Raw genomic sequence first — 25389 nt, 5'->3', positions numbered from 1 at the left:
GATCCAGAATTTGGGATAGGAACTCTTTAGCCCAGGGGTCCTCAAACTTTTTAAGCCGAGGGCCGGTTCACGGTCCCTCGGGACTGTTGGGGAGCCAGACTATAGTTTTAAAAAAACACGAACAAATTCCTATGCACACTGCACAGATCTTATTGGTACTGCAATAAATCATAAAAGAACAGTACTATAGTTAAAACAAAGAACAATTCTAACCAACATAAACTTAGCACTATTTCAATGGGAAGTATGGGCCGGTGTTTGGCTGATGAGATAGTCAAGTTAATTAGGACTGCTGTTGTTGTATGCCTTCAAGCTGTTTCAGACTCGATCTAAAATTCAGGGGATGGGTATATGACTTTGGAGGGCCACATCCAGCCTGCGGGCCTTAGTTTGGGGACGGCTGCTTTAGCCAGACAGGGAAGGAATACAAAGTGAGAATAAGCCCCATAGTCAATCCACCTACAGGGTTTTATCTTCTTTTTATTAGCAAAGGACTTTGAGAGAGCTGTTGAAGTAAGGCAAGGGTGGGAAACTGCGCTCTGAGAAATGTGAATCTATTTAGTGGAGGGGCAGGGGCAGGGGTGGTTAACACATGACAACACTGAGCAAGGCTAAAGTGGAAGACCCTAATCTTTTTTTTTTCTTCTCCCTTTAATCTACCATCTTTTTCTTTTCTTCCTGTCTCCGCAAACACCTTCTCACTTCCTCTCCAGGGAGGCAGACTCTGGGAAAATCCTCAGAGAGATCTGAACAGAGCCTTTGAACTTAGGGTGCATTTGAACATGCAGTTTGATTAACAGTGTGGCTCACTGCTACGGAATCACGAAAGCTGTAGTTTTACAAAGTCTTTAGCTTTCTCTGCCAAACAGTGCTGGTGTCTCGCCAAGCTACAATTCCCTTGATTTCACAGCACTGAGCCATGGCAGTTAAAGTGGTGTCAAAATGCATTAAATCTGCAGTGTATATGTACTCTTAGACTCAAGGCCACAGGCATCCCACCCTTATGCTGCCAAGTGAAAATGGCAGTACTTTGAGCTTCTAAAAAATAATAGAAGGAACTAGTCTTAAAACATCAAAACATTTGGCTTCTATGTCAGAGCACACAAAATGCAATTGGGTGATTGTCGGCTACCAGCCATGCTACAAGGAACTGAGGAGGCGTTTTATATTTTAAAAGAGTTTTTCTCACTCTGTTGACTATATATAGGAATTTGTACCCAACATACCTTGTATTATTGTCCCATAAAATGCCAGGTTGCTGTATCAGGCCTGAACAGAACCATTTTTACTTTATTCCAATCCTAAACTAATATGTGACTCATGAACTAAGACTTTGGCGTGGAGGAATCTCATTTTGCATTGGTATATGGCTTTAAATTGTTATTTTTTAAAAGGTTTTATATGTTTTACACTGCTTTGAATTGTCTCGATCTGCTTGGCTTCCTGGCAGCTTATACAGAGCTACACACTAATATTTACATAAATATTATTCTCATTATTACATATATTCTGCTAATATATGAAACCAAATTGGAACTTTTGTTGTTAGTGTGTGCATTCAAGTGGTATATAACCTATGACAACCCTAAGGTGACTCTATGACTGGGTTGTCTTAGCAAGATTTGTTCAGAAGTATTTGCCTTTGCCTTAGTCTGAGGGTAACTATGGGTTTTTGTGGCTGGGATTTCAGCCCAGAGCTCCAGAAACTATTACACCCCACTACACCACACAGGCTCTCATTACAACATGTTAATTATTGCAGAAACACTTTAAAGATAAATACTGGGAGAAAACGGTCAGAATACGTGTTGAGTTGGAGCTAGCATGATACAGTGTTTGAGCGCTGCACAACTCTGGAGACCTGCTTGGCCATGAAACCCACTGGTTTGTTTGTTTTTTCCATGTCAGGAGCAACTTGAGAAACTGCAAATCGCTTCTGGTGTGAGATAATTGGCCCTCTGCAAGGATGCTGCCCAGGTGACGCCCAGATGTTTTGATGTTTTTACCACCTTTGTGGGAGGCTTCTCTCTTATCCCTGCATGGGGAGCTGGAGCTGACAGGGGGAGCTCATCCACAGTCTTCCCAGGTTGGATTCGAACTGGCAACCTTCACATCAGCAACCTAACCTTCAAGTCAGCAGTCCTACCGGCACAGGGGTTTAACCCACTGCGCTATTGGGGACCCACTGGGTGACAATGGTTAGGTCACACATTCTCAACCTTAGAACAAGGCAATGGTCAGCCTCTTTTGGAAAAAAATTATCAAAACCTTGTGATAGATTCACCTTAAGGTCATCATAAGTCAGAAATGACTTGAAGCCACTCAACAACTACAAATGTGTTGAGCAAAGCTTAAAAGAGAAGCAGAAGGAGAAAGAGGAAAAAGTGGCTAGAGTGACAGAGACAGTGTTTTAGGATTGCAAAGTTCAACAGGTGGAGCCTTTCCCCGGAAATCCTTGCGCCACCTGGGTAACGTCATCTTGGCTGGCGGCCTAAGGCAAAGGTTCACCTAATCCCAGACGAAAGTCAGATCGGGCAGGACAAAACACATCCTCCTAGAGTCAGCAACATAGCAATTTCCTGCAAAGCTCTCCACCCACCCAACTCGCCTCTGTCCTGCCTTTGCAACCACAAATTTCTAGACTCGGAATCATCTTTCCAAGAAGAACTCATAGTCCAGGAACTGGATTTCATGTGAGCTCGGTTCCAGATCCCATTCTCAAGCTCCAGGGCCTCCCCTAAAAGTAAGGAGCAGAATAAAAATAATGCCTCTGAGCATGTACAGATGTACTGCCAGGGAAACAGACTCAGTTAGATTTGGTTTCTTTTCCAAGTCCATGTATCAAACCTAGGTGGTTCCAATTCTTTAACCCAGTTCAGGTGTCTAAAGAATTTTCCCCTTTGACATTTTGATGTGGTAAATGTTAAAAAACAATGGTCCCTGAATTCAGGAGAACAGGGACAGATTATAATTTGGGACTCTCCAGACCAGAGCTTTCCTAACTGTGTATCACGAAAGATTAGTGTGACTGTGTGTTGCACAAATGTAACCAATCTATGTGAAATAAGCAATAAATCATATTTTGAAAAAAATATATCAGTGAAAGGTTTTTGTGAGATATCTTGTGTTCCCGTACATTTCATTATTACGATTTATGCATGTGCTCGTATCTCCAGTTTGCTAGTATTGCTAGTATCCATATTGCTGGAAACTGCCCTGAGTCCTTTCAAGGAAATAGGGCGGTCTACAAATAAAGGAGCTTTTTTGCTAGTAAAACTGAATTACTATGCCACAAAGTGATGAACATCTAAAAAGCGTGTCAACATGAAATGTCTGGAAAGCTCTGTTCCAGACAGATGCTGGATCGCAAATCCTAGCAATCTCATCTGCAATGCCAATGGTGAGTTGAACTACAAACGACAAAATCTTGGGGGCACAAATTGCCTATCTCCTGAGTAAATAGAGGTCATGTCCCTCTTTAAGCCATGAACTCATTGACAGGGCCCAGAATAATAGGATTTTTCTTGCTTTTGGATTCCTCATTTGTAAAGCGGGAAGACGTCCTCTACGATTTCACAGAGCTTTAAGAGGGAATTGCAGAACCATGTATCTTTCACACCAAAATTTCCTTAACAGGCCTGTTGTTTGTGGGAATTCAAAACACTTGTGACTCCTTTATCAACATAAAGTGTGTGGTCAGGGATGATGAGAACTGTAGTCCATCACTGGTGTGTGACATCTCCGCTTGGGAACAACCCTATGACAGTGGTCTCATTATTTCTTATGTTGCAGGTGGATGGAAGAGGAACAAAGTGGAGAGAACTGGGGTTGGCTGTGGTGTGGCCAAAAGATTCAAAGGAAAGCGTTGGATTCATAGCCCAGTCTCTCCACCTGCTAAATTACAACAAATATATATATAGAGAGAGCTTTGCCCGACCACACATTGCTGTGGCTTATGGGAATCATTTGCTGGCCAGGTGGAATAGCCTTGCAACCACAAAGCCTGGCCGTTTTCTGGAGTAGCTAGGGTAGCACCCTTAATCAACGAGCCGCTTTGAAACCTGGCTACTTCCTTTGTAGGGGAAATATATTTTGGATGAATATTTTGGATAACTATGCCTTTTGTGGCCAAATTTGGTGTGATTTGGTTCAGTGGTTTTGTTGTTTACTCCATAGTAAAATGAACATTACATTTTTATATATATAGAAGATTGAAGTCGGCTTGGTGTGGATGTTTGAGTCTCGAACTATGTCTCTAAAGCATTGGACTACAACTCTAGCCCACAGGGTTCAAATCCCTATGGAAACGCTCTGGATGATTTTTGGGGCAAGTCACACACTCCTAGCTTCAGAAAAATTGGCAATATTATCTCCTTAGGGTCACTATAAAGCAGAAATAAACTCACAAACACCACAAAAGCCAAGGCTCACAAACACCACAAATGCTTTAATATACAAAATTGATGTAGTGAAAGCGTGAAATGCTTGTAGCACCAGCCCTACACTGGTAGCACCAGCCCTACACTGGTCAAGCATTTAGATTTCCAGTCTGAATGTACTGTATATTGAAAGTAATCCCCCTCCAATCTCTCTCGCTGTTTCACACACCCCCATACTCTATCTCTCTGTTACACACACATATTATTTCTATTCTCTCTTATAATATGAATGAATATATAAAGTAATCCTCCTCCAATCTCTCTCGTTGCTTCACACACTGATACTATATCTTCCTGTTACATACACACATAAAAGTAAAAGTAAAGGTTTTCCCCTGACATTAGGTCTAGTTGTGTCCAATTCTGGGGGGTGGTGCTCATCTCCATTTCTAAGCTAAAGAGCCGGTGTTGTCCATAGGCAGCTCCTAGGCTATGTAGCCGGCATGACTGTATGGAGCGCCGTTACCTTCCTGCCGGAGCAGTACCTATTAATCTACTCACATCTGCATGTTTTCGAAGTGCTAGGTTGGTAGAAGCTGGGGCTAACAGCCGGAGCTCACCCCGCTCACCGGATTCAAACTGCTGACCTTCCGATCAGCAAGTTCAGTAGCTCAGTGGTTTAACCCGCTCCACACATACACACATAGTCTGCTACAAAACAGAGGGTAAAACATTTGACTGGCTCTTCACCAGACTCCCAGCAGATGAGGAGTCTTATCTTCTTTGATTTGATTTCTTCCCCTATTTTACAAGAATGGAAAAGTGTGCCAAGCCACCTTGCAAGTAAAGCCAAGGCCCATTTGGGGTGTGGTGAAGGAAGCCTTAATTCTGTAACACAACGACTGAGGAAATGTGAGGGTGCACCTACACTCTTAAATTGATGCTGTTTGATACCACATTAATTGCTATGGTTCAGTGTTATGGAATCCTGGGATTTGTAGTTTGGTGAGGCAGAAAAGACCGGGGGAAACTACATTTCTTATGATTCCATAAGATTGGGCCATGGGGGTTAAAGTAATGTCAATCTGCATTGATAGCGTAAAGGACGCACTCTAAGCCACTTTTTCTCTTGAGAAACCCGACTTGCTCCTACTCTCAACTGAATGTCTCTCTCTGAATTTTTTTAATTTTCCTTGCAAGTACATATTTAGGAAGAACGGTCTCCAGAGTTTTGTTTATGCAACCTTCGCCCACAAAACCTGGGTGTGGGAAAACCAGCTATGCAGAGAAGGGGACTGACCTTGCTGTGCCCTGCATCCACACACTTTGGAGAGTGACTCTGGATTCAAGTCTTGTAGTGAGACCTATGAGGGCATCTACACTGTAGAATTAAAGCAGTTTGATATCACTAACTGCCATGGTTCAATGCTCTGGAATCAAAGGGCCCTTCCAGACAGACTTTATATGCCAGGATCTGACTCCAGGGGCCCTTCCACACAGCCCTATAACCCAGAATATCAAGGCAGAAAATCCCACATTATCTGAGTGTGGATTCAGATAACCCAGTTCAAAGCAGATATTGTGGGATTTTCTGCCTTGATATTCTGGGATATAGGGCTGTGTGGAAGGGCCCCTGGAGTCAGATCCTGTCATATAAGGCCTGTCTGGAAGGGCCCAAAGTTTTCTTGGGAAGGGCCCAGGTTTTATGCTTTAAACTGGATTATAAGAGTCCGTACTGACAGATAATCTGGGATAAACAGAAAACCTGTGATCAGATCCTGGGATATTGGGCCTTTCTGGAAGAGCCCAAAGGTAGTTTGGTAAGTCTCCAGCACTTTTTGGGTTGAGGGAACCAAAGACTTTATAAAACTACAGCTCAAATGATGATGATAATAATAATAATAATAAATATTATTTATTATTACATAATAATAACCCAGGTCCCAGGTTCAAGCCCCGGGAGGGGCGGGAGCGGTCGCTGTTAGCTCCAGCTCCTGCCAACCTAGCAGTTCGAAAACATGCCAATGTGAGTAGATCAATAGGTACTGCTCCGGCGGGAAGGTAACGGTGCTCCATGCAGTCATGCCGGCCACATGACCTTGGAGGTGTCTACGGACAGCGCCGGCTCTTCGGCTTAGAAATGGAGATGAGCACCACACCCCAGAATCAGACATGACTGGACTTAATGTCACGGGAAAACCTTACCTTTACTTTAATAATAATAATAATTTAGTACCTACCTCTCCTTATGGCTCAAGGTGGGGCACAATATAGGGCCCTTCCACACAGCCATATAACCCAGATTATCAAGGCAGAAAATCCCACAATATCGGCTTTGAACTGGGTTATCTCAGTCTACAATGCCATATATCCCAGTTCAAAGCAGAAAATGTGGGGTTTCATTCAGCTGTGTGGAAGGGACTATAGTTAAAATACATCTATAAAATCGCATTATTAGTTAAAACATACCCTATGGTTCCACAGCATTGAGCCCTGGCAGTCCAAGTGGTGTCAAACTGCATTAATCTACAGTGTAGAATAGATGAACCCAGAGTCTCAGCTCCTTCACCTTCCCTCTTAAGCAAACAAAGTGTAGCTGGAATACCAGGAAACAAAGCACAGAGGCAAAGAGAGAGAGAGGAAGGAAGGAAGAAAAGTTACTCTGGGAAGCAGGAAGGCAGGGAGAGCATTCCCGTAAGGAGTTCTTATACACATAAATAATAATAGTAATCGTCATTATCATCCTGCTATTAGTGGTCCCATAAAGCAGCAGCTTGAAAGACATTTCCTCCAGTTTTGGGGGGTGCAAGATCCCCCCATGCGACCGCCCACGGACTCGAGTGGGGTTCCCACGCGCCAAGGAAAGCCAAACTCACCCCTGCCTTTGCTGAGACCAGCTCACAGCCCGGGATCAAACTGGAGTACAGTAGTTGCGAAGGCGGCGTCGATCCAACCTCCAGAGCAACAATCGAAAGAGAAAAAAAACCAGGGGGTGGAAGGGGAGGGGCCGCACCTTTTAACCCTCGCCTGGCCACCAAAGGAAGGGGGTTTAGGGAGAGAGGCTTGGATGGGTGTCACAGATCTACACTGTAGAATGAATGGAACTGCCATGGCTCAATGCTATGGAATAATAGGACTTACAGTTTGGCACGCTCAAGACCTTGTAAAATCACAACTCCAGGATTCTACAGCATTCAGCCATGGACATTAAAGTGGGGACAAACTGCATTCATTCTCCAGTATTGATGCACCCTGAGTACAATCAACTTTATTGTTTGTGGCATCACCAGTTCTGAGTCTAAAGGCCCAGGCTGTGGCACAGGCGGGAGAGCAAGCCAGCTGCAATTAGCTGCAATGAATCACTCTGACCAGGAGGTCATGAGTTCGAGGCCCGCTCGGAGCCTATGTTTATCTTGTCTTTGTTCTATGTTAAAAGGCATTGACTGTTTGCCTATATGTGTAATGTGATCCGCCCTGAGTCCCCTTTGGGGTGAGAAGGGCGGAATATAAATGCTGTAAATAAATAAATAAATAAATAAAGGGAGGAATATCATCACCTCTGAATTTTGGCAGCAAATTACTGATATTTTGCAGAAATAGTAAACTGAGAGAACAAACCAACAGGCAGGGAGTGTGAGGCGCCTAGATTTATTGCATGTGTATAGAATCATAGAATAATAGAGTTGGAAGCAACCACATGGATCATCAAGTCCTACCCCCTGCCATGCTAGGAAAAGCACAACCAAGGCACTCCTGACAGATGCCCATAACAACAACAACAACAACAACAATAAAGTTCCTTGACAAAATTGAAGGAAAAGCTGATAAGGAGAAGACCTGGCTCTGGCTCACAAATGGGACCCTGAAGAAGGAGACAGAAGGCCTGATCCTTGCAGCCCAGGAGCAAGCCATCAGAACAAACGCAATTAAGGCCAAGATCGAAAAATCAGCTGATGACCCAAAATGCAGACTGTGCAAGGAAACCGACGAAACCATTGCTCATATCCTCAGCTGCTGTAAGAAAATCGCACAGACAGACTACAAACAGGCACAATCATGTGGCCCAAATGATCCATTGGAACTTATGCCTCAAGTATCACCTCCCAGTAGTAAAGAACTGGTGGGATCACAAACCTGCAAAAAGTATTGGAAAATGAGCACGCAAAGATACTGTGGGACTTCCGAATCCAGATCATTGATGTTGCCATCCCAGGTGACAGTCACATTGACGAAAAACAACAGGAAATACTCAGCCATTATCAGGACCTCAAGATTGAACTTCAAAGACTCTGGCAGAAACCAGTGCAGGTGGTCGGCACATTGGGTGCCGTGCCAAAAGATTTCAGCAGGCATTTGGAAACAATAGACATTGACAAAATTACGATCTGCCAACTGCAAAGGGCCACCCTACTGGGATCTGCACACATCATCCGAAAATACATCACACAGTCCTAGACACTTGGGAAGTGTTCGACTTGTGGTTCTGTGATACGAAATCCAGCATATCTATCTTGTTTGCTGTGTCATAATAAAATAATAATAATAATAAAACTTTATTTATATACCGCTCCATCTCCTTGAGAGGACTCAGGGCAGTTTCCAACATGAACATAAAAAACATTCAATTGTAAAAAAAACTCTATACAATAAAGTTAAATATAGTAAACATAATAACATCATAAGACAGAACCAAAACAATTCTATTTAAAACAGACATAAAATTACAAATCTAAACCAATATACTCCATTAAGGATTCAAATACCAGTAAACAGGACTTCAAGGTAGATATGGTCAATTATAAGGGATAGGTAAAACTTGTGCATCAGAGTATCATAGGGCCAGGGAGTGGATAAAGTGCAGAGCCTCTGTTTAAAAGTTTCCAAGGAAGGAGTTTCCACCACACTCCGAGGCAGAGAGTTCCACTGCTGAACAGCTAGTACGGTCATGAAGTTCTTCCTGTTCAGGTAGAATCTCTTTTCCTGTAGTTTGAACCCATTGCTGTGAGTCCTTGTTTCAAGGACAGCTGAAAACAAGCTTGCTCCCTTTTCCTTATGACACCCTTTCATATATTTATACATAGCTGTCATGTCTCCTTTCAACCTTCTCTTTTGCAGGCTAAACATACCCAGTTCTTTAAGACACTCTTCATAGTCTCCAGACCTTTGATCATTTTAGTCGCCCTCCTCTGGACGCATTCCAGCTTGCCAATCTCTTTTGAACTGTGGTGCCCAGAATTGGACACAGTGTTATTTCAAGTGAGGTCTGACCAAAGGAGAATAGAGGAGCCCAATGATTTCCCTTGATCTAGACACATCCTTTTGATGCAGCTCAAAACCCCATTGGCCTTTTTAATTGCTGCATCACACTGTTGGCTCATGTTCAACTTGTTGCCCACGAAGACTCCAAGATCTTTCTCACAGGGACTGTTGTCAAGCCAGGCGTCACCCATTCTGTATCTGTGCATTTCATTTTTTCTGCCTACGTGGAGTATCTTACATTTCTCCTTGTTGAAATGAATTTGGTAAGTTTTGGCCAATCTGTTAAGGTCATTTTGAATTCTAATCCTGTCCTCTGGAGTATTGGCTATCCCTCCTAATTTGGTATCATCTGCAAACTTGATAAGCACGCCCTCTAAACCTTCATCCAAGTCATTAATAAAGAAGTTGAACAGAGCTGGGCCCAGGACTGAACCCTGTGGCACTCCATTGTGTTTAGTAGGGTTGCATGGGACTGTAGTGGTTAGAATAGTTGTTCTGGATTGAGTTTATTAGTTATTTTAGTTTAGTGTTTTATAAGGGGGATATTGTTCTATTGTTTTGTGTAATTTCTTTTTCTGTATATGTCTTTGTTGGATTGTCGGATTGTAATTTGTATTTCTGTATATGTCTTTGTTGGATTGTCGGATTGTAATTTGTATTTCTGTATATGTCTTTGTTGGATTGTAGATTTGTTTCTTTGAAAAAAATAACACTATAAAACAAAATTTGGGGGGTGGGGTCCTGTTACTGGTTTGAAAGTGTTATTTCCTGTTTAATTGTGCGGGACTTACTTTGAAAGTAGTTGTTATACTCATCGTGTTACATTAAAAAAGAAGGATCCGCAGCCAAAACTGAATTGAGCATGGTTGAAGGGGCATCATCAGGCCCACCAGTCAGAGAAGGGGTCCCCATGTGTCCTGTTGTCCTTTGCTGGGATTCCTCATGAACTGTCCAACTCAAGAGAGACTGATCTCCCCTTTTCAGAGGGAACAAAATGTGTTGGCATATGGTGGACAAAGAGCCACTGGATGCATAAGCAAGCAACTTTCTGTGTTACCACACCCGTGTGAACAAAAGCCACCCATGAAGCTGCCACCCATGAAGCCACGAGATCTTCCGCATTACAAACACACAATTCTGAATGTAAATCCAAGCCTGTACACATGGTACCCTTGTACTACCAGGTGGGCAATGCCAGAATACAAAGATGCACACGTGCAGTTATATTCCAACCCAAATTGAAAATGGTTTAGCTAGATAACCTACATCACTAAACAGTGGGTCCCAAATGAGGTCCCCTTAGCTCAATATTGGGGTCTTGAAAAATGTGACTACAGCAAAAGTTGTCTGAGCGCTTACCCATTTACACAACTCTGGTCACAACAACATACAGTGTTCACAGTGAATTCTGCAGAAATCACTTCAGCTGTATTTCAAAAAAAGGAAAATCAGGCTGTTTAGCAAGCCTTGCCAATGCTGATTTGTTGTCAGTGTATGTTTGATTTTAATACCTATTTTATACAGATATGTAACTTGGAGTCACGTAATAATTTCTCTAATAAAAACAGATCATGAGTGGAAAAAGTTTTAAGAAGCCCCGACCTACATGAAGTTCACATATTGGCTTTTACCTATGGTTCTATGTAGAGATGATCCTACAACAGTTAAACTCAGAACAGAAGGGAAGGTAAACAGACGGTAGAATTCTGGACTGTACCACATGAATATATGGGGTGTTTTCTTCTTTTTGTATAAAAAATATACCACCCGATGGGAGAGGGTCCTTTCTGGAGCCAGAGAAGTTGGCTGAACCATATCAGGATGCAAGAAATCAATCTCTTGCATTACAAAAATGCAGAAGAAAAAGGAGGAACGTTTCCAGTCTTGACATTGTGTGCTTATTTACTGTGTCACTTGCAAGATAATCTTTCCTCCATTTGAATACTGGGACACATTAAAAAGCCTTTCCCAGATACTATGTGGTTTTAACGCCTCCTTGTGACGCAGAGATAGCCCAGGCCCCATAGAAAGAAGGACATAAAAAACATATTGAGAGTTATGTGAAACCACAAATCCCTTTGCGAACCCCAGTTATCCGGGTCACATCTAGAATCGGAGTTGTACTCCAAAAAGATACAACACTGCAGAATTGGAAAACCACCAGGTCCCTTGATGTGGATTGAGAAGTGAACAAAAGACTTATTATGCCTCACAGATCACGTACGAACAGTCTACAATAAAAAAATATATAGCAAAGGAGTATAGATTTCAGTTTCTGACTGAAGTTTGGAGGTTTCTGTGCCAACTGAAAACGGATTCCCTCCCCTTCACATTAGTATTTCCCCTTTTTTTCTTGTTCTATGTTTAATTTTGCTCTCTTTTCAAAATACATTATGAAAAAGTCTTATCTTCCCACAGCTAAGTGACAGGCTTAAATTGCTGAAGAAGATGATTAATACACGTATGAATAACATGAAAGGAGGCATGAATGAAAACTTATTATTTCATGCCACGAGTTACCATGGCTGAGTAGGGATTCAAATCCTGGTCTGTCAGAGCCATAGTCAAACATCATGATGGTACCTGGCTCAGTTTTATGTCCCGGAGCACCATTTGTGACAATATATTGTGTGATTTTCTTTAAGTAAGGTAGGCATGTTTCCTGAAGCAAACAAACAAAACACAACCAAAGAATCCTGTGGCATCTTGAAGGCTGGCACATTCATTCTAGCATACAAACATAAGCAGGAATCCTGGAGCCCCTTTGAGACAGAACAAGAATTTTCTAGCATAAGCTTTTCCTGGACTCCAGTCCACCTAATCAGATGTATGTCATTATAGTATCCTTTTGACATTAAAGCCCATTTACTTAATGCTGTAGCAATAAATATTATACAGGATGACTCTCCCTTATAGTCTACCAGACCATTTATGTTGGATAAGTGAGACTCTACTGTACTTTGATTTTTTTTTTTGGATTTTGAAAATCATGCATCTATGTACACAAGATTATGAGTTTCATATGCACTCTATTCACATAGCCTGAAGGTTATTTTATACACAATATTTTTGTGCATGAAACCAAGGCATGACCATTTAAAGCCGTTTCAAATAGGTATTGAAGAAACTGGTTTTGCTGTGCAGGGGGGAAATCGTGGAGCCAATTTGAGATGATTACACAAACCACAGAGCACTGATGTGCATTAAGGGCTTTCTTACATGCACTTTTGTAGGGCTTTGTTGTTTAGCCCCTGCAGTTTGAAACCTTCTTTGAAGTGCATTAAATGGTAAGTATAGATGGGACCCAAGTCTGTGTACTCTGAATTACCTCAAAGTAAAGGTCCTACTATCTCATTCCCCCACGTAGACAGTTATGGGAGTTTTCTGGATTTCAGAAATCCTATAAGGAGTGCTCAACCTGTAATACAATAAATTCATTATTATTATTATTATTATTATTATTATTATTATTATTTTATTATGACACAGCAAACAAGATAAATATGCTAGATTTCATATCGCAAAATCACAAGTCGAACACTTCGCAAGTGTCTAGAACTGTGTGATGTATTTTCGGATGATGCGCGCAGATCCCAGCAGGGTGGTCTTTTGCAGTTGGCAGATCGTGATTTTGTCAATGTCTATTGTTTCCAAATGCCGGCTGAGATCTTTTGGCACGGCAACCAGTGTGCCGATCACCACTGGGACCACCTGCACTGGTTTCTGCCAGAGTCTTTGAAGTTCAATCTTGAGGTCCTGATAGCAGCTGAGTTTTTCCTGTTGTTTTCGTCAATGCGACCGTCACCTGGGATGGCAACATCAATGATCCAAACCTTTTTCTTTTCCACAACTGTGATGTCTGGTGTGTTGTGTTCCAGAACTTTGTCAGTCTGGATTCGGAAGTCCCACAGTATCTTTGCGTACTCATTTTCCAATACTTTTGCAGATTTGTGAACCCACCAGTTCTTTGCTGCTGGGAGGTGGTACTTGAGGCATAAGTTCCAATGAATCATTTGGGCCACATAGTTGTGCCTCTGTTTGTAGTCTGTCTGTGCGATTTTCTTACAGCAGCTGAGGATATGATCAATGGGTTTATTATTATTATTATTATTATTAATAATAATAATAATAATAATAATAATAATATGGCCCTTGAGTGCTTTAGCTAGAGGTCAGTTGTGACCAGTAGTGCAGAGTTCGAAGAGGAACGAATGGAGGGCGAAAGGGAGAAATGTGCCAAGAGGAGGGTGGTCAAGTCAACCCTGACTGGAACCGCTTTTCATCTGGAAAGAACATGTGGGTCAAGAACAGGGCTCACAGTCACCTACATATCCACTGCCAGGGCACTATCCCTGGAAGACAATCATACTCGGACAATGAGGGATCGCCTAACAAGCAATAATAACAGCCTTGATGGTGCTGCATGTCTTTTTATTATGTCATGGCACAGACCTTTGTCCTAACATTCTGAAAAACTTTACAAAACTCGAGCCCACATGGAAAATGTGAATGAGGTTTCAAGATGTGCATAGTTGCCTGCATGTTTTCACAGCTCCTAGAATTTATGTGCAAATGTGCAAGGACACACCACAAAGGCAATTAGTCTGAGGATCCCCCCCCCTTTTTTTTTTTTTTTGCTTTCTCAGGGGCTCTCTAGCAGGGCAGGGGCTAATCCATTTCTGCCTCAACACAAGCTCCCTGACAGCACCCCTTTGACCCAAGGGAATGGTATGGCCCAGCTTCAAGGCACTGCTGTTTGTCTTAGGCTCTGATGAGATCAGATGCCGCACATTCCTGGCTCTTTGCCCTGCAGGTAGGAACAAGGGGAGCACAAGAGTTGAAGAGAACCAGTCCCACAGAATTCCAGAGAGACTGTCCTTATGCTTTTCCTTCAGCCCCATCTAGTGGCTATCTTTCTAAGAAGAAACAATGAACATCCATCGTCGTCGTCTCACTTGTTCAGTCGTTTTCGACTCTTCGTGACCTCATGGACCAATCCACACCAGAGCTCCCTGTCAGCCGTTGCCGCCCACAGTTCCTTCAAGGTCAAGCCAGTCACTTCAAGAATACCGTCCATCCATCTTGCCCTTGGTCAGCCTCTCTTCCCTTTTCCTTCAATTTTCCCCAGCACCATAATCTTTTCCAAGCTTTCCTGTCTCCTCATGATGTGGCCAAAATACTTCAGCTTTGCCTCTAATATCCTTCCCTCCAGTGAGCAGCCGGGCATTATTTCCTGGAGGATGGACTGGTTGGATCTTCTTGCGGTCCAAGTCACTCTCAGGATTTTCCTCCAGCACCAGAGTTCAAAAGCGTCTCTCTTCCTTCGCTCAGTCTTCCTTATGGTCCAGCTCTCGCAACCATAGGTTACTATGGGGAATACCATTGCTTTGACTATGCGGACCTTTGTTGCCAGTGTGATGTCTGTGCTTTTCAGTATTTTATCGAGGTTAGCCATTGCTCTCCTCCCAAGAAGTAAACGTATTCTGATTTCCTGGCTGCAGTCTGCATCTGCAGTGATCTTTGCACCTAAAAATATAAAGTCTGTCACTGCCTCCACATTTTTTCTGTCTATTTGCCAGTTGTCAATCGGTCTGGTTGCCATGATCTTGGTTTTCTTGATGTTTAACTGCAGCCCGGCTTTTGCACTTTCTTCTTTCACCTTGGTGATAAGGCTCCTCAGCTCTTCCTCACTTTCGGCCATCAGAGTGGTATCATCTGCATACCTAAGGTTATTAATGTTTCTTCCAGAAATTTTAACTCCGGCCTTGGATTCCTCAAGCCCCGCACGTCGCATGATGTGTTCTGCGTACAAGTTGAATAGGTAGGGCGATAGTATACAGCCCTGCCGTACTCCTTTCCCAATCTTGAACCAGTCTGTTGTTCCGTGGTCTGTTCTTACTGTGGCTACTTGGTCATTATACAGATTTCTCAGGAGATAGACAAGGTGACTTGGTATCTCCATACCACCAAGCACATGCCACAGTTTGTTATGGTCCACAGTCGAAGGCTTTAGAATAGTCAATAAAGCAGAAGTAGATGTTTTTCTGAAACTCCCTGGCTTCCTCCATTATCCAGCGGATATTGGCAATTTGGTCTCTGGTTCCTCCGCCTTTTCTAAACCCAGCTTGGACATCTGGCAGCTCTCGCTCCATGTATTGCTGAAGTCTGCCTTGCAGGGCCATATAGATGTTGCTAAGCCAAAAGAAGAGGCAGTAAACTTCAGGCTCTTCCTCTTAAGCTCCCCCAAGTACAGTCAGCCCTCTCTAACCACAGGTCTGCATCCCTTGATTCAACCAACTATGGCTCAATTTTTTGTTTTGTTTTTTTTTAAAAAAAAAAAATCCAAAAAGCAACCCTTGATTTTACGACATCATTGTGAATATTCATAGTTTTTGGTATCTACAGAGGGTCCTGGAATCAAACTTCAGTGCCCACTGTATTCCCTCTGAGGATATTTTGACACGTGGCTTGGAAACCTAATTTTTCAAGGTAATTTATCCAACCACCTCTTGCTTCACCACTTGCTATTAATATTTACTTAGCAAATTGCTATGTTAGTCATTATGTTGATCATTTTTCATTATCTTTAAAAAGCAAACACATTTTAGGACAGATGAGAGAATGGCAAGCAATTTGGAAACTTCTCCAAATAATGACTCTGAAAATTCCTCCAAAAAATGAACTCTAAAAATAACTCGAGAAGAATAGCTGTTGCGTCCCAAAACATCTATTCCAAAGTTTAGGATTATTTTTTAAATATAACTTCATTAACAAGTGACTCCATTGCATCCCATGTTCATTTTTTATTTTTAATAGATTTGTTCTAATAGTATGGAGAGTTAAATTTAATGTCATTTTGATAGGACAGTTTAGTATGTTTGTGCTTTTCAACTGTTTTTGTTTTATTTTTTGTAAGCCACGTGGAGCCCAGCATTGGGTAAAAGAGTGAGATATAAATGAATAAATTACATATAATAATATTATTAACAACAACTAGTACTACTTCTAACTTGTTACTAATCTGCCACAAAACAGGAGCATTTTTGTTGAGTTCCAGGGTCAGAGAAGCAGATGGCGAAAACAGAAGAATGGCCTGCCCCATTGTGTATAACATTTACACAAATTGTCAGCCACTGCCAAAGGGGACAGAGAGTTTCATATATGCTGACGATCGTGCCATCCCCGCTCAAGCAGAGAGCTTTGAAATGGTTGAACGGAAGCTTTCCGAAGCTCTATGTGCTTTTACTGGCTATTACAGGGGAAACCAGCTGATCCCTAATCCATCTAAAATGCAGACATGAGCTTTTCATTTTAAGAACAGGCAAGCATCTTGAGCCTGAGGATAACCTGGGAAGAAATCCCACTGGAGCATTGCAGCACACCAAAATACTTGGGAGTTGCCCTGGACCGTGCTCTGGCTTACAAGAAGCACTGTTTGACTATCAAGTAAAAAGTGGGTGCTAGAAATAATATCATACAAAAGTGTACTGGCACAACCTAGGGATTACAACCAAACATACTGAAGACATCTGCCCTTGCGCTTTGCTACTCTGACGCATGCCCAGTGACAAATACATGTCACCATATTAATACAGTGGATGTGGCTCTTAATGAGATATGCTGCATTATCACAGGATGCCTGTGCCCTACACCTTTGGAGAAATTATACTGTTTAGCCAGTATTGCACCACCTGTCATCTGTTTAGCCTGTATTGAAAGGACCAAAACATTGACATCTCCATCCCATCCTCTGTTTGGATATCAGCCAGTAAGTCTATGCTTCAAATCAAGAAATAGCTTCCTAAGATCTACAGAGATACTTCCCAAGAACACCTCAGCAAGCGAGAGTACAAAAGTGGCAGGTTAAAACCCAGAACCTCAATCAGTGGCTGATGACTGATGAGAGACTCCCTCCTGGGCACACAGAAAACTGGGCGACTTGGAAGGCGCTGAACAGACTGCGCTTTGGCACCACGAGATGCAGAGCCAACCTTACGAAATGGGGCCACAAAGTGGAGTCTACGAAATACGAGTGTGGAGAAGAGCAAACCACAGACCACCTCTTACAATGCAGTCTGAGCCCTGCCACATGCACCATGGAGGACCTTCTTACAGCAACACCAAAGGTACTCCAAGTGGCCAGATTCTGGTCAAATGAAATTTGATATAATGCCTAGTTTTCAACTTTGTTTATGGTTTTTCTATATATTATAACTGTATTCTCAATTCACTTCTGACATGATAAATAAAAAAAAACTTGTTACTGCCAATCCTGACATTGGCAGGATTGGCCAGAGCTACTACAAAGGACCCTTTCCCAAAGATTGTGGTACCCAGAACATAGTGCCACCCTGGCTCAAACTGAATAGCAAGGCCAGAAAAAAAACAAGTATCTCTCCTGGTGGCAATAATAACACAGCAAACATAAATAGATAAAGCCAGAAAAAAACACAATAATCTCTCCTGGTGGCAATAATAACACAGCAAACATAAATTAAATAGATAACCATTAACTCTTAATGACAACCAGAGTCAGCTGCTTGCTTTATCCTGTTTAATGGGAGGAACCATTGACCTCTTCTCATACGTTGACTGGTCAGTACATGTAACAATTCAATAGGAGTCATGTACAGGGACCCAAGATATAACAACCCAAGTTCAAATTCCTCCTTGGATTTGAACCTCAATGGGAAATATTTGGGCTAATCACATTTCTATCATCTTTCTAAGCCTAATCTACCTCACATGGTTGTTGTGAGCAAACAAATGGGAGACAGTAAAGCACAAATGTCATCTTTGGAGGAAAAGTGGGTTCAAATATGAATTATGGGCCATTCCAGCTGGACTACAACTCCCCCTGGTTGCTTTACAATCCATTTAATGTTAAGAACAGGAGTCTTAATTCTTGTGTATCCTTTTCCATCCCCCTTCCCTTCAGAGTTGTGTTTCCTTAGGCCAGCGTTTCTCAAACTGTGTTCCACAGAACTCCAGGGTTCCACAACAGCATCATAGGGGTTCCGCGTAAAAGCTTTGAAATCTTTGAAAAAAAATCATGCCAGAGTATGAAGGTCTTATTAGCATTCAATATATCTCTGCATTAAAAGTGAAAATTGAATCTCTTTATTTCCAAACATGCAGTCATGCCGGCCACATGACCTTGGAGGTGTCTACGGACAACGCCGGCTCTTCAGCTTAGAAATGGAGATGAGCACCAACCCCCAGAGTCGGTCACGACTGGACTTAACGTCAGGGGAAAACTTTTACCTCACCTATTTCTAAACATACTACATTATACAAAACATTACGGGCAACAGAAGCAGATGAAAGAAAGAAGGACCCTGTGAGTTCACAACAGAGACAGACTTAGGTTTCCATGAGAAAATCAAGGAAAGGGTTGGGGTTCAGCAGGGGGAAAAATCTCCTAAAGAGTTTCATGACTGGGTTGTTGTGTGTTTTCTTGGGCTGTATGGCCATGTTCCTGAAGCATTCTCTCCTGACATTTCACCCACATCTATGACAGGCATCCTCAGAGGTTGTGAGGTATATTGGAAGAAAACGAAGTAGGGAAGGTTTATATATCTGTGAAGGGTGGGAGAAAGAACTCTTGTCTGTTGGAGGCCAGTGTGAATGTTGTAATTAATCACCTTGATTAGCATTAATGGCCTTGCCAGATTCATATCCTGGCTTCTTCCTGCCTGGGGGAATCTTTTGTTCAGAGGTGTTAGCTGCCCCTGACCAAAAATGTTTCATGACCAAAAATGTTTGGAAACAGCTGTTTTAAGTTATCAACCTGAAGGCAGCGATTGTCTTGTTTTTATCGATCTGTAAATTGCTTTGGGAGGTTTTCCAGCTGCAGAATGAATAATGACTGCTTTAAATAAAAGAATTAATAAATATATGTTGTTTGGCAGGACCAGGGGCTATCATTCTGCTCAGTTCCATACTGCTCCTTCCACCTTCTCAGAGGTCATCAAACTTTCAGTCTGACGTTAATTAATAATAAACACTCAATTATTACATATTTCTACAGCATGAGTCAAGGATGCAAATTGCTTCCTAAGCATCATTTAGGGCTGAGGCCCAAGTGAAAATACACTTTTATTGATTGATTATATGAGTGTTATAGTCAATTAATTCCAACCTTATACTTAACATAATGCCAGGTAGCCAGACAAAAGCATGGGCTGGTAATGCAAAGATGCATCTCCGCTGTTCCACTAGCCCACTGCATTTCTATGATGAGGGGGAGGAAGAGGATTTATGTGTCCTCTATGGCCAATATAGAAACAGAGTTGACAGGAGGAGGAGCATTAATACATCATAATGATTACTAACCCAGTATGGAGCTAGTATCCTGTGCTTCCATGTTTCTAGCAGCAGGCTTGTAAATCCTCCATGAACTGAACTGTATATAGGGAATAAGAAACAACAGTGCTGAAGTAAGAAACCTCCTTGCTTTTTTATGTTGCAACAGCTTTTGTAAGAGCAATTCCCTCTTAAAATTTAAGATACAACAGAATTTAAAATGCAACCAAAAACCTACGTATTTCTTCCAGCAAGGTCTATCTAGTCAATCTTTAAACATGAATTTTAAATTTACATTCTGTTACTGTTGTATTTTAATCTTTGTTTCATGTATTATAATATGTGTCTTTTATAGAAATATGTTTTACTATATGCATTTTATTGAATATATTTTATTATGATGTATTTTAACTGTGTTGTGCCCTGCCTCGAATTGTGAGGAGAGTTACAAATAAATTATGATGATGATGATGGTTATAATTAGAAAGCAGGGCCTCATAACTTGCCACTACTGTTCTTAAATCTATAGCTATAGCTATAATAAAAGTCAGTGTTTGTATCTGGGAATGTGGGTATGTGTGCATGTGTGTGTGTGTGTATGTATGTATGTATGTGGCAGCTTTCTGATTGGCTCCCATTTCCACAAGCCACAGTGATTCCCACAAATGACAGATCTGGACCAAACTTGACACACATAACCCCCATGACCCACTTTATCTCCTGGTACAGTTTGGGGGGGGGGGGGTATGGCCCATGGATAATGGGATTTGCAGTACTTCCCATCACTTCAGCTCCCACAGACCACTACAATCCCCAGGACCAAGCTTGACACACAGAACCCCCATGATCCACTTTACATTCTGGTGCTATTGGAGGAGGATGTACCACAGATGATGGGATTTGCAGTACCTTCACTCACTTCAAGTGATCACTGAGACCCCCACAAATAACAGGCCTGGACCAAACTTGGCACACAGAACCAATGTGTCCCACTTTATGTCTGGGTGCAAGTTTGGGGGTGGATGGACCATGGATGATGAGATTTGTAGTACCTTCACCTGATTCGCCTCCCAGACCACTGAACTGGACCAAACTTTGCACACACAACCCCCATAACCCACTTTACATCCTGGTGCGATTTGGGAGAGGACTGACCACGGATGATGGGATTTGCAGTGCCTTCACTCACTTCCAGAGATCACTGTGACCTCCACGAATGATGGGCCTGTACCAAACTTGGCACACAGACCAAATATGGCCCACTTTATGTCCTGGTGCGGTGTGGGGGAGGATGGGCATGGATGATGGGATTTGCAGTACCTTCACTAGATTTAGCTCTAACAGGCCATTACATCCCCCACAACCGATGGACATGGACCAAACTTGGGCTGCAGACTCCCCATAACCCACTTTACATCCTGCTGATGTTTGGAGGAGGATGGACCACAGATGATGGCATCCGCAGTACTTTCACCTACTTTGGATCCAAATTCAAACAACCACTGAGAGCTCTACAGGCCAATTGATACTCCACCACAGACACTGGAGGAGCTGCGGGACCGGGAACCAACCTGGAAACAGCATATTATTTGAGAACACAGAAATGCTGGATCACTCCAAAACCACAATGTCAGACTACACAGAGAAGCCACTGAAATGCATGAGCATGTGGACGATTTCAACAAAGGAGGAAACCGTGAAAATGAACAAAACCTGGCTATCAGTATTAAAAAAAACTCTAAAATCAGAGCAGTAAATAAAGAACAACACTGAAAAAGGAGAATTCCAGACAGCAAACAATCAGGGCCAGCTAACACCTCCCAGCAAAGGATTCCCCCAGGTAGAAAGCAGCCAGGCTTTGAAGCTGCAAGACTATCAATGCTAATCATGGTGGCCAAATGCAATAATCACACATCTTCAACAGACAAGAGTTCTTTCTCCCACCCTGAACATTCCACAAATATATAAACCCCACTTGCCTAGTTTCCAACAAACCTCACAACCTCTGAGGATTCCTGCCATAGATGTAGGCGAAATGTTAGGAGAGAATGCTTCTGGAATCACAACAACTTAGTGATTCCGGCCATGAAAGCCTTCAACATGAATATAATATACTTTTAAAAAAAACTGTATGCTCAACCAACCTGCGGGAAACCTTTTAGTAAACTGAGGTTTCTTTCTAAGTGAATTAAAAGCTGATATAAGCAAGGATTTAAGCATCTCATCCCTAATTATGACAGCAGCCTTGTAAGAGTAGGTCAGGGATGTTGCCTCCTCCAGTTTTAGAAGGAACTGCTGGAGCTGAGGGAATAGTGTCTTTCCTAATGCCTTCTATTAAATTCATGCCTGAGGTGGAATCTGAAACAAGGATGTCCCTGTTCACAATCACTTCACTTTTAAGAGACACATAACAGGTGTTCTTTTTCTTTCCAAATGCAGTTGCTACACAGATCTCTTTTCTCTGCAAAGCCTTCCCTGCAGAGACAATTCTGACAAGATAGATCAGCAAATGGGGCCCATGCAAGCCAAGAGGCACAGCACACAAAAACCAAACATGCTATTTGGGTGAATGACACAGGGAAAGCTGTAAGTATCTCTCCTGCTTTCTGGCTGTATGAATACAACAATACATCTAATTACATAGCATAAAAGGCAGTCTTTCTTAACGATCTAGAAGGCATGTTTCCAGTTAATCCCCTGCTGTCCCACTTTTCTCACATGTTTATGAAATGTCCCAGTTTCTCTCTTCTCTGTTTGTTGTCTACGGCTGCAACCTCTCCTAACTTTTCTATAAGGCAAAGGTAAAAGTTTTCCCCTGATGTTAAGTCTAGTCATGTCTGACTCTAGGGGTTGGTGCCCATCTCCATTTCTAAGCCGAAGAGCCGGAGTTGTCAATAGACACCTCCAAAGCCATGTGGCCGGCATGACTGCACAGAGCACCGTTACCTTTTCTGTACTTTCTCATTAATAACTTCTCCCACCCTGACCATCTTATGATGTTGCTTGGCCACTTATTTTTAATCTTTGAGATGTTGGAAGGTGTGGGAGTTTGCTGCAGTTCATTGCACCCCAAACCTGCCTGAGATGGCTGCCAAAGTCATAAGGCTGGGAATGTAGATGGGTGAAGGGATGCTATGATGGTGAAGTCCCTGATAATTCACCAAAGTTGTCAAAGTGAAGCTATAGAGCGGTCTTAATTGAACCTGGGCATTGGAGCCAAGGGACACACAACTGTCAGGAAGGATGGCCTTGCAGGTCAAGCAAAGTCTCATAGCAATTCCTGGACAGTAAAGCAATGGCCTGAGAATCAGTGGATAGAGGGACAACTATGATTTCTTCCATATTGGTAGGTGCTCTTTGGTTTTTATCCAGTTTGGGTCCCAAAATGTTACTGAATGACAAAGGGGTCAAAAGAGAAGTAAGCTAAGGCCCCTTCTACACTGCCATATAAAATCCAAATTATCTGCTTTGAACTTGATTATATGGCAGCGTAGACTAATATAGTAAGGTAAAGGTTTTCCCCTGACATTAAATCTAGTTGTGTCCGACTCTGGGGGTTGGTGCTCATCTCCATTTCTAAGCCAAAGAGCCGGCGTTGTCTGTAGACACCTCCAAGGTTATGTGGCCAGCATGACTGCATGGAGCGCCGTTATTTTCCCGCCGGAGCAGTACCTATTGATCTACTCACATATGCATGATTTTGAAATGCTAGGTTGGCAGAAGTTGGAGCTGACAGTGGGAGCTCACTCCAGTTCCTGGATTCAAACTGCCGACTTTTCAGTCAGCAAGTACAGCAGCTCAGCGATTTTGCCCGCTGCGCCACCAGGGGCTCATAGACTAATATAATCCAGTTCAAAGCAGATAATGTAGATTATCTGATTTAGTCATCTGGATTGTATGGCAGTGTAGAAGGAACCTAAGAGAATTGGAGAGCACAAAAGATGAGAGGCTGCAGAAATGCCTAACAGAGAAGGAGAACTAGAAAAAAAATAAGCATAAGGAGAAGTATAAAACTTCAAAGACTGACATACAGTAGAGTCTCACTTCTCCAACATAAATGGGCCAGCAGAACGTTGGATAAGCGAATATATTTGATAATAAGGAGAGATTAAGGAGAAGCCTATTAAACACCAAATTAGGTTATGATTTTACAAATTAACCACCAAAACATCATGTTATACAACAAATTTGACAGAGAAAGTAGTTCAATAGGCAGTAATGCTACGTAGTAATTACTGTATTTACAAATTTAGCACCAAAATATCACGATGTATTGAAAACATTGACTTCAAAAATGTGTTGGATAATCCAGAACATTGGATAAGCAAATGTTGGATAAGTGAGACTCTACTGTATTGCTTTTTAGTGCTCAGGCAGGTATTTGGTTGTCAGCCTCTCATCATTAGTATGTGATGCCAAACTTGAATCCTGACTCAAAACCCATGCTATAATGCAGTAAGGTGAAAAAAGTCAGTGTTCCAAGATTAATCTATTAACCTGAGGAATGACACTATCTCCCAGGCTATCTTTTCCTCTCTGAGCAAAGTGGCAGTCCTTTCAAAGTACATATGCGTATGCCTTCAAGTCATTTGTCCACTTATGGCAACCCCATGAAATTCAAGAGTGTTTTATTTTGGCAAGGAATATTCAGAGTGGTTTTGCCAGTTCCCTCTTAGTAGCAAAATAGAAAATGTATTTATCAGCCACGATGTTTTGCTGTGAGCTATCCCTGTTGTCGCACTAAGTATCTGGGGGCTGGTCTTGAACAGGCAGTTAAGAGCCATTGGTCTTACAAAAGACCAGAAAACCAATAAAAGTTATCTTTAGATATGGATCAACACAGCGCCTGAATTTTTAGACCCTCCTTGGAGATGTTGTGGGGAGTTTCAGAGGACGTCAACAGCACTTCAATAGCCATTAATAAATAGCTAATTAATTACCTTGATCTCTACAGTACAGATTTCAAACCTCTCCCTCCTCTCACTCTCTGATCATGCATTCTAAGATGATGAAGAAAGAATTGCAGAATGAAAAAAAAATCATTTCCATTTGGGAGTGGTGAGCATATAAAAATGGAAAGGGTTGGTGCTTCTCTAAAGAGGAAACAGAAGAAACAAAGCACCATTGTCTGTGGGTTTAATGAAATCCGTTTAATGGAATATACATGATTCTTCTCTCCCTGCAAAGTTATGCATCATCCTAAGGGTGGTTCTGGATATGGAGCACCAGGGAGATATTAGATAGGAAAACATCTGTGATTCTTGCTGCATTGCACATTCCACATGCCATCGCACTGCCTATTTTGCAGGGCTGTAGTAGAATTTAGTTGCAAGCCATCCAGGCACTCCCACAGGTTACTCCCCAATCCGGAGGAAAAGAACACATCTTTCAGCTTGGTTTAGAGAGAAAGAGAGAGCCCAAACAGCAGGTTTCTTGCTGTCTCTGA

The 25389-nt window shown here is 42.2% G+C and overlaps 1 protein-coding gene across 6 annotated transcripts in view; it reads right to left on the bottom strand.

The window, feature by feature from the left end:
- The window catches only part of ccdc120 (coiled-coil domain containing 120), a 72292-nt gene that overhangs the window by 23922 nt on the left and 22981 nt on the right, over nt 1-25389 (bottom strand). Inside the window, exon 2 of one of the 6 annotated variants that reach the window (XM_062971282.1) lies at nt 19974-20043. The exons of 4 other annotated variants lie outside the window; for them this stretch is intronic. The gene's annotated coding sequence lies outside the window, so the exon portion shown is untranslated. Of the gene's footprint in view, nt 1-7255; nt 7372-19973; nt 20044-25389 lie in introns of those variants that run through there. One more of the 6 variants, XM_008118371.3, reaches the window with a different exon arrangement.

Source organism: Anolis carolinensis, chromosome 2 (assembly GCF_035594765.1).
Source record: "Anolis carolinensis isolate JA03-04 chromosome 2, rAnoCar3.1.pri, whole genome shotgun sequence".
In the NCBI taxonomy this organism is placed as follows: domain Eukaryota; kingdom Metazoa; phylum Chordata; class Lepidosauria; order Squamata; family Dactyloidae; genus Anolis; species Anolis carolinensis.
Note: the sequence above shows the minus strand (reverse complement) of the source record. Positions and strands in the feature narration are given on the sequence as shown.